Below are 9,178 nucleotides of genomic sequence, written 5' to 3' on the forward strand. Positions count from 1 at the left end.
TCATTTTATTATCTGCTCTTAAATCAAATTATGTTTTTTACCCTCGAGCTCGCTATGCATATGAAATTGAACCCTTTACTAATTTATTAATAAATTAAAGCATATTATGTTTTAAAACCATCATCACTCCACTGACTGGTCTTCTGGTAGCTACCCTACAAATAATATCAAATATTCTGTTTTCTGGACGATTATCGTGCTGGCTACGGATCCCAGATACTGACTGATTGTTTGGACATATATAGTCCAGTTTTCCATCGTAACTATTCAACCAACAGTCGCATGTTGTGAATATGGTGAAAAGACGACAAAGAGAGATTTCTTGTTCATATTCTGAAATCAGAATGTGTTACATTTCATTCTTGAAATGGTGCAATTAATAATGTAATAATTCAGATGGACTAAAGAGTAGATGGACAAGTTTTTACATTGATTAAAATTGATGATTAAGCAGAACATCAAAAAGTTGCCATTGTTCATCGTCGTCCTTCATTTAACAAATCATTTGGAAATATATTCACATGTTATAAATGTTAACTGCACACATTTCTATATTCTGCTTTTGTTGGTATTTTTTTTAAATCATGCTTGTCTAATGTTTTATACTTTTTGTCTTCTGGTCTCGATGCTACCAGGTTAATTTTCACAGATAGTATTGTCAATATTTGTAAGAAGCCTAACGTCGACAACAATATGGGTGTAAATCCGTCAGAAGTTTTGGGTAAGCAATGTTCCTTTGGTGACCAGTTCAATACTCATTATAGTTATGGTTCTACTCAATTAAAGAGATATAAACACGTTTACTGGAAAGTAAGAACATCCATTAGCCCTACCACATGTTTTGAAAATAAAAATTAACACGAGACCGTCACATTATATTGGCATTTGCTTTGATCTCGCTAAATTGAATTTAATTTTCAAGAAAGAACTGAAATTTCCAATTCTAAAAAAAAAATCCAGTGTGAAATTTGTTCTAGAGTCAAATTAAGGAGAAAAATTCAAAATGATCTACCAGTTTGCATATTGAAGGTTTTTTTTTTCTAAAGAGAAATAGAAACAAAAACACACTTTAGAGCATGTTCGTACTTCACTGTTAGCCACATTAAAAGGGATGTTGAAAGTTCATTCAGAGTATCTTTTGAAAGACTATAGAGGGTTTTGGGTGTGAGTGGGTATGTGTGTCAAATGTGAATTAAACCAACATATGTTACCCGCTGTTTGTAGGAACATACGATCAACACAAAGATTTGCTTTTTATATTCTTCGCAGCAATTAAGATTATTTATATCATTTCAAAATGTTTATGGACGCATGAACTCCAAAAAGAGCTAGAACAGGTGTGCCGACAGATTAATCATATCCTGTCATGCATGCATCACCCGCCAATCGAATTCACATTCATTCATAAAAGTACATGTGACCTTTATAGAGTATCTGTATATTAGATAACCACCTGTCATATTAAGTCATAGTCCTGGCATCTTTTCCTGGATTGTAATATCACCGAATGTTTACTTTGCCAGTCGTAACACGATGTATACCACAAGTAGAGCAGAAAATACCAACCCTTCCATGGGTGTTTTTCTTGTTGGTCAAGGTATTGTCCCTTTTTAATTTTGTAATTCTGTCTCCTCTCAATTAGTTTTTACCATTCAGTGACGTCATATCACAACATTTTTTCGAATACTTTTCTACTAATTCTAAAAAAATAACAGCCATAACTGTTTTTATGACAATAAAACTATGATGGTAATCAATTATGATCTTATCCAAATAGCATTCCTAGCTTCCTTGTCCGGATTTGGCTATTCTTTAGGTTATTTTTAGTTTGATCAGCTCATCAACGTTTGTATAAGTTTTGGTTTTTCAAATTGTTTGGCCTCGAGCATCACTGAAGAGACGTTTATTGTCGAAATGCACATCTGGTGTAGTAAAAGGTGTACCTTTAATGGAATTGCAAGCTACGACAGAACATTTGTACATTATCAACATGGAGAGATTCGGTCTTACATTTTGAAAAGTAACCTTTATTTTACAGGAGGAGAGCACCTTAGAATCAAGGTCGACTACTGAAAGGTTTCAGCCATTAGATACATGTTTATTTCTTCTGGATCATAGTGGCATGATGAGATATTTTCATTATCAAGCGTTAGTGAATAATCAATCCGATGCTTACATTTCTTTACAATACCCTTGAAATTACTTCACCAATTTAGACTTATCGTAAAAACGTAATTTGTCAGCTGTTATCTTGTCTTAGGAAATTATGGCTTAATTTTCAAAGATAAGAAACTCAGACTCCTAATACCCATCAATTCAGCTATAATATTACTCACCATAACAGGTACTAGTATATCTTTTTGCGGAAGATCATATTTGTCTTATACAGACCCAAATTCAAGTTAGAAACAGGGTCAAAGTATTTGCTAAGGGATGCGAAAGATGCCAAATGGACATTCAAACTTACAAGTCGAAAACAATTTGACAACGCCATGGCAAAAAAAGAAAAAGACCAAAAGACAAACAACAGTATACAAAACACAACATAGAAAACTAAAGACTGAGCAACACGAACACCACCAAAAACCAGGTGATCTCAGGTGCTCCGGAATGGTAAGCAGATCCTGCTACACTTGTGTCACCTGTCGTGTAGTTTATGTAAGTACAAACCCGATAATAAGTCGTATTCGGTAGGTCACATTCTGAGAAAAATAAGACGGGATTGTGGTTACGACGAATGGAATATATTCGTCGTCATCTGTGAAACAAATATTCCAAAATAAAGGCAACAGTAGTATACCGCTGTTCGAAATTCATAAATCGATTGAGAGAAAAAACAAATCCGGGTTACAAACTAAAACTGAGGGAAAAACAATCGACCAACTCGTGATAGCGTCGGTGAAATTTTTGAAGAGATGATTTCAACTTCACCGCTTGGAAGTCTTGGTTCAATAGATTTCCTGTGAGGGAATACTTAATAATTTAAAATAACAATGGGAAGAACCGCACTGATTTAAAAACAAGCAAATACACCGAAGAGAATTTCATCAAACTTCTGGACTTTTTGATCGAAAACATATTTGTTTTTGGTGGATTGATAGATAGTCGGTATTCAAATGAGTACTAATTGTGCCCCCCTACTTGCCAACTTGTTCTTGTTCTCATATGAAGCAGAATTTATACAAAACCTTCATACAAAGACAAAAAATTAAAAAAATATTTTGATCTTATCCTTGATATTGACACAGACACATACACATGGGCGACTTTAAACTAGAATCTATACAGACTTTCAACTTTCCTAGGGGGCCTCGGTGGCCGATTGGTCTTAGTAGTCCAACTACTGTATCACTAGCCAGTCAACACTGAGGTTGGGAGTTCGAATCCCGCACGGGGCAGGTGCACTCGACTCCAATCTTAATTGACAAGGACTGTCAGTTTTCCTACCAAAGGTCGGTGGTTCATTCCGGGCACTCCGGCTTCCTCCACCAATAAAATCTGACCGCCATGAAATAGCACAATAGTGTTAAAAATGGCGTTAAACACCAATCAATTCTATTTTGTTTGAATAAAAACTTATACAGATCCTATATTTCACTTCTCGGCACATATTTATCCATCTGTAAATGTGCAATTCAACAATTACATTAAGCTTGCATTGTTTTTGGTGGTTATACATGTTCATAGCCGATATATTTTGTTCAGCACACAGAGATTTTCAATAGTCTGTATTATGTACAGTTGACAGATCAAATCGTAATTTTATTTATTACTTATAAGGAAAACAGAATTAAAGATTCCCATCTGAAAATATTATAAAGATTGAATGTCTTGTTCAACTCGTTAACATGATTATAAAGAAAGAAGTGAAATCAAGCCTTAACTTTCCAAATTAGTTGTTTTGCATTCATTACAGTAAATTTTAACAACAATAATATAAAGCGATGTTAATTAATGAATCATTTAACAGGTAAACACATAAAAAACCACAATTAAAGGATAAAAATAGTGTAGATTACAAACAGTTACTATAAGTTATATAGTTGCTACTGACCCCCCACGGATCCATAGAGGGTTAGTAAAAGCCATAGGAGGTGAGGCCATATGGATCCGTAAGGGGTAAGTAGTGAACCGTATAACGAATTCATCTGCTAAGTTATGTATAAAAATAAGCAATGAAAAACAAAAACATAAATCGATGACGTCACCATCAATAGTAAACGTGACGTCATGAACCACATATGAAATCTAATGCCCCCCTACGGATCCATAGGGGTCACCACGTGACGGCGTTAAACCAATCATAACGTCATAATTTACCCGAGGTTAGATAAGGTTTTTTAAGGCGAAGTATACGTAATTGCACGCCTCTAGCGGAATTTGGGATAAAAAAACGTGCGTCGTTAGTAACGCGAGTTATTTCCCCTACTTCAAGAAAGGGAAAATGGGCACAAGAAAGAAAATTGACTTCGTGCGGTCTATCACGAATGCAAACAAGTATTCCAGTGCCATCTCAAAACTTCAAAGAAATTATCAGAATGACTCCAATCAGAAATCTGAGTATCCTGTTGTGAGTTATTCTGACTCTATTACCACTTTTTTTTCAGACACGCAGGAGCAGGTACACAATACGACTCGTGTTTATTTCAACAGAAAGTAAAAACGCCTAACAACAGAATTATAACCAAATAAACAAATAAACCAGTGACAATTCTGCTTCTATTCGTATCAAATTCATTAAAATCAAACCAGAATTGACCCCACAATATTTTTTGAAAAGCCATAGTTTTGAATGAGATTCACAGTGTAGGTAACGAATAATCATATTGCATGTGAATTTGTGTGTTAAACTAGAAAGACGTTGACATGTCCGTTTTTATGCAATTGAAAATTTTAGGACATGACTCATATTTATGTAAAAAGTATAAAAGATCCCTTGCACAGAAACTAAGAATTGAACACTCTAACATTTATCTCAGAATAAGTAAAATCTATTTCATCCAAATCTCAGTTTTTAATCAAGGTGCAGAAAATAAACAGGTGTCTTCTATTCCGTCCGCAATTTTTGGGGAAAGTAAAATCTAAATTTAGAACCATGGTTGAAACTGAAACAACACATGTATAATAAAAATAGAACATGTTATATTTTCTTTATCAAATTCCAATTTCGAAATAATAGCGAAATTTGTTTTCTTTTGTTGTGCTTTTGTGTATCATTCAAAAGTAGTGAATACAATTTTGATGTAATTTTTTTCTTCTCAAGTCTCAAATGAAGATTATGATGGAATAGAGTATAAGAGTAAAAGGTAGGGGAAGAAGGGGGAGGTGGTGAAGAAAATAATGTATACAATGTCGGGGCCTTTTATAGCCAACTATACGGCATGGGTTTTTCTCTTTGTTGAAGGCCGTATGGTAACCTATAATAATTAATTACATCCACTTCATTTAAGGTAGCTGGGGTGTCTAAATGTTCGACGATAGATTTTTCTTAAAACTTCTTTAAAAGACTTCTGGGTCAATGTAATTTCAAATTTCAATATAAAAACTGGGGATCACGGACCTTGTTTTTTCGTAATAATACATTGAAATTAACGAAATTTGGGTTATTTTATATTGTTTATATAGGGGAAACTTAAGTTTTCCTTATCGAGGAAACATTAAAAGATAGAATTGGCTAAAATTCGATGAGAGAATTGCGTTTCATTAATACTTCTGAAATGTCAAATAAAAATAGGGGTCACGGGTCTTATTTCTTGAAAAAATCCCTAAAATATTAAATATACTTGACGACAATTAATTTTTTGATAGTTCTTTAAATTTCAAGTTTTATGTATTTTGTTGTATATTGAATGATACTTGGTAAAATATTTTTAAAACAAAAATGTTTTATGACCAAAACGGACGCTCAGAAAAAGACACTCAATCTACCTTAAACTGTGGCAGATAGTTGTCTCATTTGCAATCATACCACATCTCCTTATTTTTATATTATATTAACAAAAAAACAATTCGTTTGCATTATATATATGCACAATTCGTATGGCACTACACTAGGTAAACTCGTAAAGCATTACATTATGAACAGTCTCCTTGCATTACACTAAGTACATTCTAATAAAATTACACTAGGTGCATTGTGATAAAATTACACTAGGTACATTTTTTTAATGCATTTTCATACTAGATGGATACATTCTCATAACATCGCCCTTGGTACATTCTCATAGCTTATCACTATACACAAAGCTTTAGCATTACACTATTCACAATGCTATAGCATTAAAATATACACAATATACACAATGCTAAGGCATAAAAGTGGGAATGATCTGTGCTACGGGAAGTTATATCAAAAACTCCGATCTGTTCTATTTTGCTGAAATTCATGTTAGGGTTCTTCTTTTGCCCTAATTACAGCCATAAAAATTCTCAAAATAATATGCAGATGCAATTTTCTTATTTTTTTGAAGTTGTGCACCTGACAAATAAAATGGGTTTTGTGCGCAATACCTCGAATAGCGCCGGAAATGATGAGGATGAAAAGATGCAGAAAATTATATTTACTTTTTTATATACAAACATGCAGAAATAAGATTAAAAAAGACGAGCATACGCGATCCCAATATTATAACCGATTATCTAAATATGTATAGAATCAATCTGTCAACGCTGTATTAACCGGTACAATTTCAAACTCGATATTTGATTCATAAAAATTAGAACAATACAAGCATTTCAAAAAGATGTGGAACCATGTCTAATTTAGAAAAGATGGAGTTAAAGTCTATACAGTAACTTTCTTTCACTTGCAGTATATTTATTTGCAAATTAGCATTTTATTTTTGGCAGCAGAAATATCCTTAAAAATTAGTCAGTTTATTTCCTTATCAATTGATTACGTCGCCGAATATTTTTTATTTTTTTCGCTAATAATCAAACTTCCACATGATATAGCTTGAAAACTAGCACGGTTGCTAAGGACTTTCTTTGCACCAATGGAATCGTTGTTCATTTTTGAATCGTATATCGATTTTTAAAAAAATTCTGTGGACCAACGAATTAGAAAATCTTGATAAAGTAAAAATATCTGCCAATTTTTATGATTTTTCCTATATATCCTTTGTATTTTTGGCGTATCATGCTGTTAATTTCAGCAGCTTGTACCTGAAAAACGAAAACGGTTACCCCCTTTTTTATTTTATTTTCTGATGTATTTTTACAAGCAGAATCCATATGTAAAATTAAAAAAAATTCTGTGAAGTAGTTTATTACGAACACTTCGCCTTAATTAACACTTTGTTAGGTAAAGCGAATAAATTGAAAAAAACATTGAAAACAAAGCAGTGAAAAAGCTTCATATTTATCCTGAACACCTAAATGCATGTTGTTTTTTTTTCCAAGACCAGGCAATGGGTAATTCATTGTTAGAAAACATTTTCAAAGTTTTAATAATTATGTGTTCAAATTAAAAGTTATGCAGAAAATTAATTACCAATTAGCTTTTGACGTTCAACTTATTACATAACAAGTAAATATGTTTTAAGTTTTATTCTATATATATATATATATATATAGAGGTGTTCGCCACATAATACACTACTACATGTCTTATTTATTTCATTTTTATTCAGTAATGAATCCACATACATGTGGTTTACTTGGAGAAGGGTTAGAAGTATGGAAGGGAAATGAAATTATGTATCTATGCAAGTTTTACCAAAGGACGATTGAAAACATTATTTCCAATTGCTTATTCTAAACTTCAGTTCGTAAAATATGTATCTATGCAAGTTCTACCAAAAAGACGATTAAACACGAAAGGCGTATTACTACATAGTCGGTATTTCATAAAATATACCATATCTAGGAACGCTAGATAGAGATAGAAAAATTAGAGTATGTTGAATCATATTTGCAAAAAAATGATAAGGATGGTTAAGATATTGATAAAGTTGAACAATCTATATCTTCGGTTTTAAGGTTGAAAAAAAATGTTTTTTTAAGCATTAACTGTAACTTTGCTTTTGTAACAATAACTATTATGAGTTTCTGCGTATGGAATGATCATTGATATGATATGCAAAGGGGACAACTTGCTATTTGACAATCTATGATAACTATGATTCTATTCTAGATAAACTAAACAGTTATTTACATAAAATTGAAATTTCGTAAGATAGTTTCTTTCTCAAAATCGTGCTTTACATAGTTTCTGCATTCCACAGACATGCATATAAACAGGGTTAGATCAGAGGCATGTATAGGGTTCAATTCAGTAAATAAATATACGTCATCATGGACCGCCCATTTTGGGGAGAGGTTTCTGGATAACACTGAAGACCTGTGCTTTACTGATTTGTATTAATGTTTGAAATGAATATTTTTTAATGAGATTAAATATAAAAAAAATGAATGTTGAATGCATTTATCTTTATTTTACTAAAAATTGAAAAGTAATGTTAGTGTAGGAATTTAGTGCAAATCTACAGTATGTGTAAACAAAGCCCAAAACTGGCGCAAGACCCTATAAAAAAATAAGGAGATGTGGTATGATTGCCAATGAGACAACTATCCACCATAAGTCAAATAAAGTATATGTAAGCAATTAAAGGCAACCGTACGATTTTCAACAATGAGATTTGATTGTTGTAAAAGATGAGGATACATTTGTACTTAAATGAAATATATATGAAAGCTTCTGATTTCTTATGGTTAACCAGGCATAAATGTAGTTCAAGAAATAGGTTTGCATTGAAGTCAATGGGAGTATTTATACTGATTTTACCCCTATGCTATGATAGCTGATGCGGTACATCCGGACGATGGTCTTACTGAAATATGGATATATCGTATCAATGATGTCATCTCACAAAATGAAAAAAATTATAGAGTGATTTAAATGATAAACTGATTCATATGTTGTATTTGACCTTAGAATATTCTATGAATATGTTGTTTTTTCTATGCATAGTGGCACTTGACGTAAAAGTTGAGTTAAATCGGTTTATGAATCATCGAATCATTCATTTATCATTTATCTACATATTCTTGATTCTAAATGACTTAACGTGAGGGTACCCAAATTGCACCTATTTTAACAGTTTTTTCACCCACATTTATCTTTGATCCAGACAAAAGTTTCCTTACTGTGTTTATTTTGTAAATGTATCCTCATTTA

This window comes from Mytilus californianus, unplaced genomic scaffold (genome assembly GCF_021869535.1).
Source record: "Mytilus californianus isolate M0D057914Y unplaced genomic scaffold, xbMytCali1.0.p SCAF_15, whole genome shotgun sequence".
In the NCBI taxonomy this organism is placed as follows: Eukaryota; Metazoa; Mollusca; class Bivalvia; order Mytilida; family Mytilidae; genus Mytilus; species Mytilus californianus.